Source organism: Mastigoproctus giganteus, chromosome 13, assembly GCF_048544385.1.
Source record: "Mastigoproctus giganteus isolate SK-2022 chromosome 13, ASM4854438v1, whole genome shotgun sequence".
Taxonomy (NCBI): Eukaryota; Metazoa; Arthropoda; class Arachnida; order Uropygi; family Thelyphonidae; genus Mastigoproctus; species Mastigoproctus giganteus.
In genome coordinates this window covers 134,418,190-134,437,141 of record NC_143587.1, presented here as the reverse complement: position 1 = coordinate 134,437,141, position 18,952 = coordinate 134,418,190, and the positions used below count along the sequence as shown (strand labels likewise).

General features: G+C 38.0%; 1 protein-coding gene across 1 annotated transcript in view; it reads left to right on the top strand.

Moving 5' to 3' along the window:
* LOC150076457 (essential MCU regulator, mitochondrial-like) overlaps positions 1-5,699 on the top strand; it is a 43,861-nt gene extending 38,162 nt beyond the window's left edge. The window contains exon 2 of the mRNA XM_090387795.1: positions 5,272-5,699. The gene's annotated coding sequence lies outside the window, so the exon portion shown is untranslated. The remainder of the gene's footprint in view (positions 1-5,271) is intronic.
* The last annotated feature ends 13,253 nt before the right edge of the window (positions 5,700-18,952 follow it).

Below are 18,952 nucleotides of genomic sequence, written 5' to 3'. Positions count from 1 at the left end.
AACTTAATGATGTCTTGGAATCCTGCTTTAGTCCTTCCCACTTTACCCCTCCACCATCTCTAGAAAATCCTGGGACTGTCCTGCATATCTGCAATAAGCTACAAAAGGAAGAGAGGTGTTTTTTTTTTTTTTTTTTTTTTTTTTTTTTTTCCTGAAAACCCCAAACAAGAGAGGTATTAGAACCTATAGTACTTAGTACCGTGCATGGGTTGGAGGTTGAGAAGACGAAAGAAGATATTTGTTGACATTGGACTTGAACTTCTGTAGATTGTAATTTTCAGGAAATACTTATGAAGGAAGGTTGTTCCAGAAAACGGCAGTTGAATGAATAAACGAGGAAGATGAAAAGTTGGTTCTGTGAATTTGAAGTTGGACAGTAAATGGGTGTTGGCTGATGATGGTACGTGTTCAGATTGTTTTGAAAGGGAGAGCAGGAATAATAGAAGCCAATTCAGAAGTAGTATCTGTAGAATCTGCCCATGGAAGTATCTGTAGAAAAGGCATGCAGCAGAAACAGTACATCTATGAGACAGCCAGTGGAGAGACTCTGTTAGAGAGGAGTCATTAATTAACCTATAACTGCCCTCTTCTGAATGGAATCTAGAAGCCTGAGAGAGGTTTTGGGGGCACAACCCCAGATGTAGGAACAATATTCCATGGTCAGGCAGATTTGCTATTTGTACAGAGTGAACAGCTGTTTGGAAGAAAAGTAACACTGAGAACAAAAGAGAAAACCAAGTTTTTTAGATGCAGAGGAAGCAATACTTGTAATGTGCTTGTGCCAAGAGAGATTAGAAGTCAGGGTAATCCCCAAAAGAGATACAGGCGGGCCCTCAATTAACACGATTAATTCGTCCTGCGAGCGTATCACGCAAAGCGGAAACGCGTTAATCGAATATAATAACCAATAGGAAAAATTATAATTGGTCCTTGACCTTCTGGAATGTCCGTAAAGAATTTTAAAAATACCTTTTAAATAACTTTTTAACTGTATATAATGTAAAAGATAATGAAAATAATTATGGAATTAAATGTTTATTGCATAAAACAGCGGTTCTTAAACTGTGTGCCGTGGAATATTTTAAATTTTCGAGGGAAACACAGCGATACTCAACATCTGTCGGACACAGCCCGAACTACTAGCTCGAGGTAGTTCGCAGTTTCAGAATTTCTTATTAAGTTGTTTGGACCTAACTACTAAACGAAACTGTTATGTATTTCTTTTGGTCTGGGTGCACCTTGAAAAAGTTACTGAGACATTAAAGGCGCCATGAACCGAGAAACTTTGGGAACCTCTGACATAAAATACAGAATGAAGAAATTACTGTTGCGGAAATATTTGAACTGTGTTGACTTTCTCTTTTCATCAATCAATTTCCGATAGCCGACAACAATCTTCTCTGGTCCCTGGCAAAATAAATATCGCAGAGAACATCAAACGTTTTGTTTGAGGTTCTATGCGATACGAAAGATTTCATCTAATTCTTTTACCATTATCTCCGTCGTGGTAACATTTTCATCTGGCTCATTTAAAAATTTGAATTTTTAAATGCAAGTCTGCATTGACCTTATTAGCAGGAGACAGACACGTCTTCCGATGTTTGATGGAACACACCGAGATGGGCAGCAGGCAAGCATTTGTTTATTGACCATACGACTCGTGGTAAGCTTAATGCGCAATTCAAATCTTTTTCAACCATTGCATAAAAAAAAAAAGATCGCGTTAACTGGAAATTTACATTGTGTAAAGTGAAAAGTGGTATCATTTTTTAAATAGTATTAACTGAATATCGCGTTAATCGAACTCGCGTCATGCGAGGCCTAGCTGTATATCATTTTGCCTAGAAATTGGAGTGTCACCAAAGATAAGCATAGGAGCAGAAGAATCCTTTTTGCGAGATATAAGACAAGACTTATAAGTGGGGCAAAGACAAGACCAAGTTGTCTTTGTCCCACTGGAGATCGGCATTTAAGGAATTGGTAGCAGATATTCAAGAAGTTGAAGCTGATTGAGCAGGGCAAGGTTTCTCAAAATGGAAAGTGGAATGCAATGTGCTATCATCGGCAAAACTATGGATAGGATTTCCAGTCAGTGGAAGAGGGTCATTAATATACAAGAGGAAAAGAGTGAGGGAAAGAACTGAACCTTGGGGGACACCAGCATTAGTGGAGAAGTTAGAAGACAGCCATCTACCATCACCCTCAGTGAACAATCAGAGAGAGAAAACTGGATAACCAATTACAAAAAACAGTTGGCAAACTATAAGATGGAAGCTTGTTTAGAAGACCTTTATACCAAACACGATCGAAAGCCTTTGAAATGTCAAGAGCAACTGCTTGTGTTTCACCAAACTTTTCCATTGAATTTGTCCATAAATGGGTAACATAAGCCAGAATATCACCAGTGGATCGACACTGACAGAATCCATACTGGCGATCGTTGATCAGACGGAAGGTTTCTAGATAGTTTAAGAGTTGCCGGTTAATTGATTTCTCCATTACTTTAGAAAGAGTAGAGTAATTGCAATGGGACGATAATTGGATGGGAGGGATTTTTCACCCTTTTTAGGAACTGGCTGGATATGAGCAAATTTCCAAGCAGAAGGAAAAACACCTTTGGAATAAGAAAGTGAAAAAAGGTGGCAAAGAAAAGGAGTAAGTTCAGGAGCACAGGTTTTGAGAACAAGTGGAGAAATACCATCAGGACCTGGAGCTTTCTTAGCATCAACATTCATCAAAATCCTTCTGACATCCTTTTGACGGAAGACCACAGGAGGCATTGAATGGAACGTTTAGGGAATGGTGGGAGATGTTTTACCAAGATCACTAATACATGAGTTGGAAAAAAATGGGATGCTAGCAGGTCAGCTTTATCCTTGGCTGAAGTGACAACAAAACCATCTGGTTTTGACAGAGGTGGGCAAAAGTTGCGGCCAATAGCTTTGTCAAGAGACCAGAATGCTTTACTACCATTAGGGCAAGAAGCAAGTTTTCTACTCTTAGCCTGTTTAAAATCTAGTTTGGACTGATTAATAACTGCTTTAAAATTGTTGCGAGCTTTAGTGTAGGCAAAAATGAAACTGAAGAATTGGAAACAAGCAAATTACAATATGCAATGTTCTTCTCTTGAACAGGGGCGCCTCTGTAGCCAGCTGGTCAGGAGCAGCAGTGTATAGCTCACACTTCTTGATTAGACTGGGGTTTGAGCTCATGACCACCAAATATGGAGAATGCGGAAAGGTCAGGGAATGACCACCACATATCCCTGGAGCAATATGGCCTTAGTTGCTAATGCTTCTAAAAATAAAAAAATAAAAAAAAACCAAACCAACCAAAAATCTCTTGAACAGCCTTAGCATATTTATTGGAAAACCAAGGTTTAGATAAAGGACGAGATTTTGAAATGGAGTATGGAATAAAGGATTCCATTCCTACAAGAATAATTTCACTTATACGATCTGAGCAAACGTTGACATCAGAAGTTTTGAAACAGTAATCAGACCAAGGAAAAGAAATCTCGCAGGTCATCCCATTTTGCATTCTTGTAATGCCAAACAATACAAGGTTGGGAATAGCCATGAGATAAAGGCTCCAGTGGAGAAGAGACAGTCACCAAGTTGTGATCTGAGGTGCCTAAAGACCACTCACTTCGACCAGTACTTAGAAGGGTTGTTTGTGAGAAAAAGATCAAGTGGGTTGGCTGTATTTTGGGATTGTCCAGTATTCTTGTAGGTAAATGAATAATCTGTGCAAGGTCATTAGTAATTGCAAAAGCCTCAGCATCTCGGCCAGCTGGGTTGGTGTGACTAGAAAACGGAAGACAGCTGCAGTTAGGAACATTAAAATCACCAAGGAAAATTACCTCACTGTTAGGAAAGTTGGACTGGAGAAAGTCAAGTTGCAAAGAGAGGATGTCAAAGAGCACCAAGTGGAGTTGGGAGAACGATAGAGACAACAGATGAATTTGACAGAATGAGGTAGAGTGATTTTAAGCCAGAGAAGATCAAAAAGAGGAGATTCCAAATTACCAAGCCTCTGAAAGGGAATATCGCAATGGACATATGCATAAGTACCACTTTTGAGGCAAAAGGAATCATACAGCGAATAATTTGGGCAACTGAGATGAGCAGTAGTTGAATCAACCGATAACTGAAATTCTATCAGCAAAAGTACATGAGGTTTGCCAGATTGCAAGTGGAAGTGGACATCGTTGAGATTAGAAATGAACTAGGAAGTGTTTGGGAGGTTTAGATCTTTTTGCAGATAAGCTTACTCTATTACACACAACTCTTGCAATATGGTCTTTGTTGCTACATTATGGCCTTGTTGCCATTGTACCTTAAATTTAGCCTATAAACAAACAGACAAACAGTCTTTGCAAATGTGGACAGAAAATTCATCCTGAACAGTTAGTAGTGGTGGTAGTAGTATTAGCATACATGCTAACAACATTAGTTTGAATGATAAGTGATACACACACAAACATTAGTATTACAGTTTTTGTGGCATAGCTAACTTTGAAAAACAAGTGCACATTTGGATGTATGCCTGTAAATAGCATGTATAATTTTTGCAAATTGCTTAATCCAACCCTTTTTTTTTAATATATTCTTTGGTGCATTAACTTTCACACAAAACTGTCTTTTTTTCTCTGATTGATCTATTCATATCACAGAACAATAAAATCCGTGCACCAAGTCAATTGCAATTGTCTCTTGTTTTAATATCTTCCATGGTTTGGAATTTGGAGTGGACAAAATTGCAAAATAAGAAAACTTAGAATGGTTTGCCTTTTTAACCATGTAGTTCAAATGTACTTGTTCACTAGTTTTTGTAAACTGCAATGCTTTGGAAATACCGTCATGATTTGTAATTTTTCGACTATTATCTGAGTTTCGTTATTTTTCTTTTAATTTTGTAATTATATTGGATTGTAGATCACAGTCAGGAAATTCACTATCAGATAAAATTTGCATCACTTTGGTCTTTATAGCTGAAGTAGTTTTTCCCATTTTGCTCAATATGTGTTTCATGTATTGAATATTGAATGAAACATTCAATAAGTGAAATAGAGAGAGTGTAGTTATAAATGAAAAGTTTTAAGGAGATATCCCTAGATTGCATTGTTAGCTTGTTTCAGGCCTTATTGAACACATAAAGGATCATAAAGGTAATTTTGGTGGATATTGACCATATATTTTCAATATGTATCCATTTGTACAAGCATATTCAAAGTTAACTCTAGTATTCACTTTTGTTTATCTGCTTTAGGATCTTTGCAGTGAAGAGAAGAATCTGGAACATTTCGTGTAAAAAAAAAAAAAAAAAAAAAAGCTAAATGTATATGCTTTATGTATTTAATATGAAACATTCTTATTACTGTAGCACAGTGTAGATGGTATTCATGGAATCTTGCCCATATTTTATATTTTGTTTACAATGACAATGTTGAATTAATAATGTATGAATTAATCTGTAGTTTGCATTTTGAACCTTTTGTTGATACATTTATTTTGACTGAAACGATACTCATAGTAGGAGATCTCTACTGATAATCATGATTATAATCTTGCAAATGAATAAAGTTTCTGTTATATTCTTTCATTAAGAAAATAAGAAATCTATACTTTTTAGGAACGTATGAAATTAGATAAATGGACTGTGAAGGAAACTGGTGTATTTCACAATATTTTGTGAAATACACCAGTATTTTGTATTATACGTTATAATTAATATTAAAATCTATGAAAAGAAATTAAATTCATTTTAAAATTCTGATTTGAGAGGTTTCATATAATGCAAGTTCATTTTGTAATTCTTTTTAAAAATTCTGATATTTAATGATAACACATCGGTGTTACAGTAATCATCTTTCCTATCATTACACACTTAATAAAGATCTTTTAGTTCCTATATGTATATTATTATGATTTCTGCTGTAGTACAAAAAAGAATCAGGACCCAATTCAGTAATGTAATGTAAATATTCTTGGGTTTACAGAGCAATAAGTATTCCTTAATATCAAATTCGGGAGATGAAAAGCTTACTAAATGCAAAATAAAGTTGGATAGAAGCTTTGAAATGTATTTTCACTCAAAGTTTGAAGAAATAGGTTTCCATTTTGTTCTTGCATAAGAGAAAATAAAATAATGTATTTGTAAGATAGAAAATTATATATTTTATTTAAATAAATATGATGTGTGGCCTTACGTTAACTATTTTACAAATATACCTGGACACAAGATTCACTCTTATGAAACACAACAAGAGTGTTTCTGTTTCCTGTTCACCACATAAAGGTGTACCAAAAGTTAAATATAAAAAAATATCTATTAGAAAGATGTCACTATCAAGTTTTTCATTTCTCAGGTATCTTATATACTTTGCATCACTGATTGTGTTATAATTAGAACAGTATGGCTATAAAAAAAATCAAATAACTGGTGACTGAGCGTACTTGCTTGTATAAGTGAAATCTACTGTATGCCCATTTACACACCTCTAGCACAAAATTTGTGACATAAAGCTGACTTGGCTCAGCTTCTCACACTACAGTGGTACTCATTGCTAAGTACAAAATCATTTCTAAATCAATTTTGTTTCGTTTCCTAGCACTGCCAGCACTTGCACTTTCTGTTGGTCCCTTTCTCCTCACCATTACAATAATAATGGATGCGGGGAATAACTTTGATATTATATACCTGGATCTTAGAAAGGCTTTTGATACTGTTGCACATGGAAGACTGCTGCACAAATTGGAGCAGTGTGGCATTGGAGGCAAATTGCTGCTATGGATAAAGGGGTGGTTGAGGGGGAGAGGACAGAGAGTCGTAATCAATGGACACTGCTCATCGTGGACTATGTTATTGGTGGAGTCCCTCAGGGTTCAGTATTGGGTCCATTATTGTTTTCTGTATTTATAAATGATATTGATGATGGTATATCAAGCTTAATGTCCAAGTTTGCAGACGATACGAAGGTTGGCAGGGTTGTCAAGGACACTACTGACACTATGCTACTGCAACAGGATCTGGAAAGGTTGAGCAGATGGGCTGAGAGGCGGCAAATGAAGTTTAACGTTGACAAATGTAAAGTACTAAATATGGGAAACAGCAACCCCAGAGCAACGTATCAACTCTGTGGTACTACACTGACAGTGGTAGAGAATGAAAGGGACCTGGGGGGTGGTTGTGCAGGCAGATATGAAGTTCTCTGAGCAGTGCAGACGGGCTGCAAGAGTAGCTCATGGTGTATTGTCGATGATATATAGGAATTTTTCTAGCAGGGATAAGGAGGTGATTATTCCCTTGTATGGGGCAATGGTCGGACCGCACCTGGAGTGCTATATACAGGTCTGGATGCCTCATTTCGAGAGGGATATAGAGATGCTGGAATGAGTACAGAGAAGGGCAACAAGATTAGTGAATGTTACAAAGGGGTGCTCTTACGAAGAAAGCCTTACGTTTTGCAAATTACAGTGTCTGGAGACTGGCGAGGTGATCTGATAGAGGTGTATAAAGCCTTGAATGGTTTGAGCATGCTCAATGCTGATGGGATTCTTCCTCTTGCTCAGAATAATCACCTGAGAGGGCATGGATTCAAATTGAGGAAAGACAGATGTAGGATAGACGTGAGGAAATTTGCCTTTAGCCAGCCGGTGGTTGGTTGCTGGAATAGACTTCCATCCCTTGTCGTGGAAGTTGATAGCCTAAATAAGTTTAAGGCTCAGCTGGACAGGTATTTCGAACGAACAGAGGGGTGAAGTGGAAGTGGTTATTTTTTATTTATTTATTTATTTTATTTATTTTTTTTTTTTGGCTGATGCTGCATAAGCTTGCTTTCTTGCATCAAATGCCTCTGCTAATGCTAATAAGAAATGAGAAGTTTCTGAAAATTTGTTTTTTATATGATTGAAGATTTCAGTGAAGGGGAACACATTTCACCATAACAAAAACACATACAATTGCAGTTATATCGCAAATGCAATAAGATCAAGTTTGCTACCTGTTAATAATAGGTTGCACTAACAGAAAAGCCCAATAAACCGGAAAGTACAAATTGTTTTTATTGTTTTTTGGTCGTCATCTCCAGAAAAGTGCTTTAGAAAAATATCACAAAGGCATTCAAAATTGATTCTTATAATGGAAGAACATATGATAATGATGCAAGTGTAGTGCAATTTCGATTATAAATACACTGATGAGCCAAAACGTTATGACCACCTACCTTATATGATGTTGGTCCTCCACATGCAGCCAAAACAGCTTGTAGCCTTTGAAGCATGGACACTACAAGATCTCTAAATGTGCCTTGTGGTATCTGGTACCAACGTGGAACCAGCAGATCCTTTAACTCCTGTAAGGTCTGTGGTTGAGACGCCGCAGATCGGAGTTGCTGTTCCAACACAAACCACAGATGCTCAATGGGATTGATGTCTGGGGAATTTGGAGGCCTCGGCAATACCTAGAAGTCTTTCTCGTATTCCGCGAACCAGTCGAACAATCCGGGCAGTGTGGCATGGTGCATTCTCCTGCTGAAAGATGGCACTGCCAGAGGGGAAGACCGTTGCCAAGAAAGGGTGTACCTAGTCAGCAATGATGTTTAGGTAGGTGGTAGATGTCAGAGTGCCTGGCACATGGATGACTGAACCCAGGGTATCCCAGCAGAACATCGCCCAAAGCATGCCACCGGCTTATCTTAGTCCCACGGTGCATCTGGGCACCATCACTTCCCCAGGTAAATGATGCACACATTCCGGCCGCCCACATGGTACAACAGGAAACGTGATTCATTTGACCAGACGACCTTCCAATCGCTCAAGGTCCAGTTTCGATGCTTGCGTGCCCATTGTAGGTGCTGTTGCCGGTGAACCATGGTTAGCATGGGCACTCAGAGTGGCTTTCACCTACACAGCCCCATTTTCAGCAGGGTTCGATTTACTGTTTTTTGTTCCACATTACTTCCATCACCGGTATTCCAATTACAGGCGAGTTGTGCCACAGTCGCCTTTCTGTTGCCACGTACCATCCGGGAGAACCTTCACTCACCTCAAGCATCGATGAGCCGTGGTCCAACACCTCACAGTGGTTTGTGGGTCCCCCTCCTTGGACCATTTTCGGTAGATACTACCCACGGCTGGCCGTGAGCACCCCACCATCTATGCCGTTTCGGATATGCTCTGACCCAGTCATCTGGCCATTACAATTTTGCCTTTGTGAAACTCGCTTAAGTCCACTGTGTTTCCCATCTAAAGAACAAGAGTAACCCTGATTAACGGAGCTCAATATCAGGTGTTTTTTATACCATGTCCTGACCCGCACACGCGCTGCTGTTGCTTCAATTTGCATAATGACTCGCTGGTCATAATGTTTTGGCTCATCGGTGTATGACTTTTTAGAAAGATAAATAGCTTAGTAGTTATTTGAATTTTAGGAGCATTAGCAACTAAGGCCATATTGCTCCGGGGATATGCGGTGGTCATTCCCTGACCTTTCCGCATCCTCCATATTTGGTGGCTCACAGGCTCGAACCCCAGTCTAATCAAGAGGCATGTGCTACACACTGCTGCTCCTGCCCACCTGGCTACGGAGGCACTTAAAACTTAGTAATATAGCAAAATTTTCAACTTTCGTGGACTTGGAATGAATTACAAAAAAAAAAAGTGTTATTGGGTTCACATTACAATATTTTCAAAATACCTCCATTTATCCCTACAGTTTCAAAATATGTTTCCTCATTTTTTTTTTTTTTTTTTCCAGTTTGCACCGGCCGAAGTCGAATTTTCATAAGTCGAGTATTACATTGGTCCTTGAGGTTGGTCACAGACATTCTCTCAGATATGCCAGACAAGCTGTTCTTGCTACCTGGGAGTCTAAAACGCTGATGGAACTGATATTCGGGTGACACTCAAGTCAAAGTGGACCCAATTTCGGCGAAGTCCGGACGGTCTGTGACAGCCAAATCCTCTGCTTGCACCTTCACGATGGTGGGACTGTTAGTAATCCTGGGTATAACCTTCATGCACAAGTACATGGTGGGTGACCACCCAGGTGTGAACCAACGTAAGCAGGGGTCGAGGTGTGGCGCCCACACCACATGGAGGAACGCTGCCCCTCTATGTTACCAGGCAGTACTAGGTGGTAGATGACTCTCATCAACCGGTGAAATACCACCACTTTGCTTATTGGAGGCTTGAAGTGGTGGAACCCATGTTTAGTCTCTAGAGCTAAGTTCCGGCCAACCCTTCCCTATCTCTTCCATCATGCAGTATGATTGATGATTTTTGAGGTTATGATGAATGTCGTGGCGAGATCCAATATTCCTTACATTTCGAGGGTACAGCTCTAAAACGGTGTTCGCAGGCCGGCCGCTAGTTAGTACACCGGACTGAACCTATTGGTAACTCTCTAGGAAGCTTCCGGATCAGCTAGTGTATAATCTTGCTACCTCTAGTCTGCCAGATAGTGACTGGAGGGAGTCCGAGTAGTGTGTATGCGGGGAGCATTGTCGAGGCCACGTTATGTCAAGGATCTGGGTATATTCTTACCACATGTACGCCATATCCAAAAATTTCATTACTTCATACAGCATGTCCCACCCACTTTTTCTTACTATTGAATACACCATGAATTGTCAAAATAATAGAGCAAGCTTATCTGCGAAAAGATCTAAACCTCCCAAGGACTTCCTAATTCATTTCACAAATATACGTGGTCTCAATTCTAATCTCAACGATGTACATTTCCACTTGCAGTCTTCCAAACCCCATGTACTTTTTCTGACTGAATCTCAGTTATCAGTTGATTCAACTACTGCTCATCTCAGATGTCGAAATTATTTGCTGTATGATTCCTTTCGCCTCAAAGGTGGTACTTGTGCATATGTCCATTCTGATATTCCCTGTCAAAGACTTGGCAATTTGGAATCTCCTCTCTTTGATCTTCTCTGGCTTAAAATCTCTTTACCTCATTGTGTAAAATTCATCTGTTGTCTCTACTGTTCTCCCAACTCCACTAATCACTTGGAGCTCTTTGACTTCCTCTCTTTGCAACTTGACTTTCTCCAGTCCAACTTTCCTAACAGTGAGGTAATTTTCCTTGGTGATTTTAACGTTCACAACTCCAGCTGGCTTCCATTTTCTAGTCACACCGACCCAGCAGGTCTAGATGCTGAGGCTTTTGCAATTACTAATGACTTAGCACAGATTGTTCATTTACCTACAAGAATACCGGACAATCCTAATCATACAGCCAATACGCTTGATCTTTTTCTCACAAACAACCCTTCTAAGTACAAGGTTGAAGTGAGAGGTCCTTTAGGCACTTCAGATCACAACTTGGTGATTGTCTCTTCTCCAATGGAACCTTTATCTCATGGCTATTCCGAACCTCGTATTGTTTGGCATTACAAGAATGCAAAATGGGATGACCTGCGAGACTTCTTTTCTTCTTTTCCTTGGTCTGATTACTGTTTCAAAACTTCTGATGTCAACGTTTGCTCAGATCGTGTCAGTTAAATTATTCTTGCAGGAATGGAATCCTTTATCCCACACTCCACTTTAAAATCTCGTCCTTTATCTAAACCTTGGTTTTCCAATAAATGTGCTAAGGCTGTCCAAGAGAAGAACGTTGCATATCGTAATTGGCTTGTTTCTAATTCTTCAGTTTCATTTTCTGCCTACACCAAAGCTCGCAACAATTGTAAAGCAGTTATTAATCAGTCCAAACTAGAGTTTGAACAGGCTAAGAGTAGAAAACTTGCTTCTTGCCCTAATGGTAGCCGAGCATTCTGGTCTCTTGCCAAAGCTATTGGCCGCAACTTTTTCCCATCTCTGCTCCCACCTCTGTCCAAACCAGATGGTTCTGTTGTCACTTCAGCCAAGGATAAAGCTGACCTGCTAGCATCCCATTTTTCTTCGAGCTCATGTATTAATGATCTTGGTAAAACACTTCCCACCATTCCTAACACGCTTCATTCAATGCCTCCTGTGGTCTTCCGTCAAAAGGATATCAGAAGGATTTTGATGAATCTTGATGCTAAGAAAGCTCCAGGTCCTGATGGTATTTCTCCACTTGTTCTCAAAACCTGTGCTCCTGAACTTACTCCTATTCTTTGCCGCCTTTTTTCACTTTCTTATTCCAAAGGTGTTTTTCCTTCTGCTTGGAAATTTGCTCATATCCAGCCAGTACCTAAAAAGGGTGACAAATCCCTCCCATCCAATTATCGTCCCATTGCAATTACTTCTACTCTTTCTAAAGTAATGGAGAAATCAATTAACCGCCAACTCTTAAACTACCTAGAAACATTCCGTCTGATCAACGATCGCCAGTATGGATTCCGTCAGTGTCGATCCACTGGTGATATTCTGGCTTATGTTACCCATTTATGGACTAATTCAATGGAAAGGTTCGGTGAAACACAAGTAGTTGCTCTTGACATCTCAAAGGCTTTTGATCGTGTTTGGCAAAAGGTCTTCTAAACAAGCTTCCATCTTATGGTTTGCCAACTGTTTTTAGTAATTGGTTATCCAGTTTTCTCTCTGATCGCTCACTGAGGGTGATGGTAGATGGCTCTCTGTCTTCTAACTTCTCCACTAATGCTGGTGTCCCCCAAGGTTCAGTTCTTTCCCCCACTCTTTTCCTCTTGTATATCAATGACCTTCTTCCATTGACTGGAAATCCTATCCATAGTTTTGCCGATGATAGCATATTGCATTCAACTTTCAATTTTGAGAAACCTTGTCCAGCTCAATCAGCTTCAAGTTCTCGAAAATCTGCTGCCAATTCCTTAAATGCCGATCTTCAGGTAATTCTCCAGTGGGGCAAAGACAACTTAGTTGATTTCAACCCTTCTAAAACTCAATCTTGTCTTATATCTCGCAAAAAGGATTCTTCTGCTCCTACGCTTATCTTTAGTGGCACTCCGATTTCTAGGCAAAATGATATATCTCTTTTGGGGATTACCCTGACTTCTAATCTCTCTTGGCACAAGCACATTACAAATATTGCTTCCTCTGCATCTAAAAAACTTGGTTTTCTCTTTCGCTCTCGGCATTACTTTTCTCCCAAACAGCTGCTCACTCTGTATAAATCGCAAATCCGCCCTGCCATGGAATATTGTTCCCACATCTGGGGTGGTGCCAAAAAAACCTCACTCAGGCTTCTTGATTCCATTCAGAAGAGAGCAGTTAGGTTAATTAATGATTCATCTCTAACAGAGTCTCTCCACTCGCTTTCTCATAGACGCACTGTTTCTGCTGCATGCCTCTTCTACAGATACTTCCATGGGCACTTCTGAATTGGCTTCTATAATTCCCGCTCTCTCTTTCAAAACAGTCTGAACACGTGCCGCCACCAGCCAACATCCATTTACTGTCCAACTTCAAACCCATAGAACCAACTTTTCATCTTCCTCATTTATTCATTCAACTGCCATTTTCTGGAACAACCTTCCTTCATACGTATTTCCTGAAAATTACAATCTACAGAAGTTCAAGTCCAATATCAACAAATATCTTCTTTCGTCTTCTCAACCTCCAACCCAAGCACGGTACTAAGTACTATAGGTTATAATACCTCTCGTGTTTGGGGTTCTCATAAAAAAAAAAAAATTAAAAAAAAAAACATAAGTCAGGGAGCCCCTGTATGCTGCTACCAGGGTTCCTGTTGCTTGTCACAGACATTCTTCTAGTTATGACAGGTTAAGACTTGCTAACTGTAAGACAAAAATGCTGATGTTACTGATATTCAGTTTCCACTGAATAGGATATCAAGTGGGCTGAATTTGAGTAAAGTTCTCTGCATGCACTTTTGTAATGGTGGAACTTTTAGTAATCCCAGGTATACCTCCAAAATGTGCAACGCTTGAAACATAAACATACTGGAGGTGGCCATCCAGGTATGGCATCCACATCACATAGAAATGCGATCCCTCAATGCCACCAGGCAATCTTGGTAGGTGACTCATTGTGCAGTGTAATAGCAACACTTTGCTTGAGACTGAAAATGGTGAAACCCATGTTTAGTCTTCAGAGCAAAGCTCCATCTCTTTCATCATGTATGAGTGATGTTTTTTGAGATTATGACAGGCATCATGGTGAAATCCAGTATTCCTTATATTTCACGATTACAGCTTTTCCGAGGCTGTGGCTAGATCAGCGGTGGGCAAATGCTGCTCTTCGTTGAGTTAAGTGCAGCTTCCATTGAAAATTTAAATCCGCTTTTTTTTTTTTTTTTTATTTCAGAACTTTTTTCACTGAATCTTGTTAAATTAACTAAGTAACTAATATTTTGTTATACGGATTTTATGTTGTGTTTATTTATTTTTTTATGTCTAGATATTTTGCTATTTTTATTTTGATTATAAATAAATCCTCACGCATTTACACTGCTGGCGCCATCAGCGGACTTGTGCGTAAAAATTACGAGCGTAATTTTTCTGCGCCATAAACTAATTTAATTATTTTGTTTCAATTTCAGACTGGAATTAAATTTATTTTAATTTTTTGATAACATGACCCCAGAAAATATCAAAAAACGAAAATACCAACAAGAAAATAGAATCTTTCAAGAAGAATGGGTAGAAAATTTTGCTTTTATTGACAATAATGGAAAGTCGTGTCTTATTTGTACAGTTACAATTGCAAACTACAAAGTAAGCAATTTACGTCGACATTACGAAGTAAGTCATCCCCACTTTTCAACTCTATCCATTCAATTCAAAATTGCGAACAGAGAAACTTAATTCCTTGCAATCTGGTCTTCATAAGCAACAAGGACTCTTGTCTTCTTTTAGTTGCGAAGATGACAGAGCAAACGAAGCTAGTTTTTTGATAGCTTGGAATATTGCTCATGCCAAACGTCCATATGGAGAAGGAGAATTTATTATTATTATTATTATGTCTAAGGTGGCACCTAGACTTCAGTCTATCTCCACCTGATAAAGTTGACTTTGTGCAGAACCTCTGCAAAATAGACCTGTATGGAAGGTCTCTTCGCCATCAGGGAGAAGCTGTCACCTGCCCAGCCGCTCCCCATTGGCGAACAGACCCTAATGGCCGCCCATATTCACTTGGTGCTGGGCCTGGTCTATTTTAAGTGCCTCATGCACAAAAATCCCACACCCACCGGAAGTAGTGCTATACCGGTGGGTGCCAGCAATCCCGCTCCCAGGCTGCCCACACCTGAGAGCCAGCAAAAAAAAAAGAAAAATAAATAAATAAAATACAAATATATACACACACATAATATAAACAAACTAAAAGAAAAAAAAAAAAAAAAACAATCAAAATGTATATAACCAAATCTTAATTAGTAATCATTAGACTATTCCAATGTCTTCTCCGTTGAAAAACAGTTACACAGAACACTTGCAGTGCTTGAAATTTATCCTGATTAGCAATAAGATCACTTTCACAGCCTCTAACTAAATTACCAATCTTCACTTTTAGCCTTTCTCTATGTTCAACATACAAACTATAATCATATAATAAATGACTCCAAGTTTCAGGTTGACCGCAAGTACATAAAGAGAGCTGGCTAGACCAAAGTAATATAGTTTAAATTTTGATGAGCCATGGCCAGTTAAAATAAACGATGTTACCATAGAAGGAAAAAACCATTTGTTGTTACTATCATAAGTAAATTTAACTGTTGGAATAAACAATCTAGTCACCTCCCCAGTTGCACTAAGATCCCATCTCTGTTGCCACATACCAATCAACTGTGTTAGAACATTTTTCTTAGCTTTAGCTATCTCTATAGTGACATCAGATGTAATATTCATAAAAGAAACCACTATGCCTTTTTTTTAAGTAATAACAAAGGGCCCGATACACAATGTACAAGTCTAGAGGCAAATGCCCGGCCAAAACCTGCATAGCATTCGTTGAGACTGTTCTGCACAAATTAGAAATAACAAAGCATTGAGCGCTGAATCGATAACAATTTCTGTTTAAATTTAAAGTTAGTAACTCTGAAGTACCACGCTGATGCTTCGTATGCAACTATGGGTAAGAAGACTGCCTTGTAGTATAAATTTAAAACTTTCCTTTTCAACCCCCAATCTGACCGTGTTAATCGAATTATTGCTGCACTAAATTTTTTTAATTTTTTCGTGTAAGTAATTTAAATGTGGGAAAACGATAATCTATCATCAATTCTTATACCTAGATATTTCACCTCAGATACTAGGGGAATCTGCCTCCCCTTAATTAAAGCTTTTGGCGGTCGCGCATAATTTAGTTTCCCCTTAAGAAACATCATAACAGTTTTTTAATTTATTAAAAGAAACTTGGAAGAGGTGGTTAAAGTTTCTCATCCAGATAATACAAAACTGCATAAATTGATCACACAGTTTCCTATGTCACGCCGTACAACAGCGTATTGGTGCAATTAGTAAAAATGTTGAAAATAGTTTGATGTGTGATTTGAAAAATTGTACAGCATTTAGTTTAGCTCTCGACGAGTCTACAGACATTCAGGATGTTCTACAATTGGCCGTTTATGTCCGCTATTTATCTGCAGACGTAAATGTGAAGGAACAAGTGTTAGACCTAGTAGCTTTTATCGAAACAACTCGCGGTATCGATGTTAGAAATGCGCTTGATGAAGTAATGAACAGGTTTGAATTGCCTCGTGATAAACTTGTAAGTGTTGCGACTGAGGGAGTGCCTGCAATGATAGGGAAAAACCAAAGTCTCATTGGTCTTTTAAACAACGATCCTAAAATTCCACGTTTCTTACCTCTCCACTGCATAATTCACCGCGAGCATCTCTTAGCGAAGTACTTCAAATATGAAAATATGTGTAAGGTTGTTTTGCAGATTGTGAATTTAATTAGAACAAATGCCAAAACACATCGTCAATTTAAGAACTTTTTAGAAGAGTTGCGAGTGAATGACGAAACATGAATTGCCCAGTGATTTATCCCTATGTTGTAAGATGGCTGTCAACTTACAATGTTTTGAGCCGTTTTGTGGAACTCCTAAATCCTCTCATAACATTTACAAAAGAAAAAGGAAAAAAATACACAGAATTAGAAAATGAAACTTGGCTTTCTGACTTAATGTTCTTTACAGACATTATAGAACATTTGCAAACACTTAATTTGGCTTTACAAGGAAAGGAAAAAAATTATTATTGATTTGTCACAAACTGTATGTAGTTTTGAAGCTAAACTTCGGCTTTTCGTGTACGATCTTAAGAACAAAATATTTAATCATTTTCCACGAGTAAAAGCAAATATAATTAATATCAAAGAAGAAAAGTTAGCGAATACAAAGAAAAATTGGAAGAATTGCAAGCAGATTTCAAACATAGGTTTGAATATTTGAAAAGTTTTAAATCTACATTTGCATATTTTGTAAACCCATTTATTTGTGATATTATTGAAATTAATATTTATTTAAATTTTTTGATAACATGACCTCAGAAAATATCAAAAAACGAAAATACGAACAAGAAAATAGAATCTTTCAAGAAGAATGGGTAGAAAATTTTGCAATAATGGAAAGTCGTGTCTTCTAAGCTCAGTGATATCCAATTGGAAATTCAGAAATTGGATTTCCAATTTCTGAAATAATACTTGTTGAAAAAGCGGCTGGGAAATTGGAGTTATTAGAGATGAAAGAGGATCAGGCATTGCAAATGCAACACAAATCTACTTCTGTAATTGAAACTCGTACCAGAATCAGAATATCCACATTTAAAGAAAGCTGCTTGCTGTCTAATTTCAATTTTTGGTACAACATATTGCTGTGAATCTTTGTACTCCACGATGAAGTTCGTGAAGTCGAAATATTGTTCACAGTTGACCAATCATCATCTGACTGAATTGCTGACAACGGCTTTAACAAATTTTACACCAAATTTCAAAGATTTGACCAAAGGTCTTCGTTAAATGTTATACTTTTTATTAATGCATTTTTATTATATTTTATTTTTATCATGAAATTTTTGAAATAATTATTTTGTATTTTCTTTCTCTTAATTATATTTTCTTATATATATATATATACATTACATAGCACTTAAAACTTGTGTAGAATATGTAATCATATTAATTAAATTAAATTTTAATTTGTGTATTTAATACTATGTAACTACGGTGTGGCTCTTTATAATATATGAAAAACCGGAATGTGGCTCTCATTGACCTCATGCGTTCCCACCCCTGGGCTAGATAATTCACTGGACAACCTATCACAAACTGTCAGAGGCATCTAGATCAGTTGGTGTATAATCTTTCTGCCTTCTAGTGACTGTAGGGAGTCTGGGTAGTGTGTATGCACGAGGCATTGTCGAGGCCACATGTCAAGGAGGAAGCTGGATATCATTTTGCTGAATTTGTAAGCCATACCAAAAATTTCATAAATTCATACATGTTCTTCACACTATAGTTTTAATGCAACATGAATAGTCAAAATAATAGAACAATCTTGTCTCCAAAGAGATCTAAACCTCCGAAAAACTTACTGATTTATTTCACAAATGTACATGGTCTCAGTTGCTAAGCTCAGTGATATCCATTTCTACCTACAATCTGCCCAAGCCCTACTACTTCTGATAGAGTTGTCAGTTGCCTTGATCACTATTCTCACAATTGCCATAACTATTTGCTATATGATTACTTTTGATTCAAAAATGATACTTGTGCATTCATATATTTTTTTTTTTTTTTTTATGAAACCCCAAACACGAAAGGTATCAAAACCTATAGTACTTAGTACCGTGCATGGGTTGAAGGAGAAGTATGGGGGGAGGGGAATGCCGGAAATTTTGCTCTAGAGACTAAACATGGGTTTCACCACTTCAAGCCTCCAATAAGCAAAGTGGTGATATTTCATCGGTTGATGAAAGTCATCTACTTTCTCTCTAGGTGGTAACTGAATACATATTGAAAGAAATCAAAATTCATACAATTTACGAAATGTCATTGTCAGGAGAGCTGTTT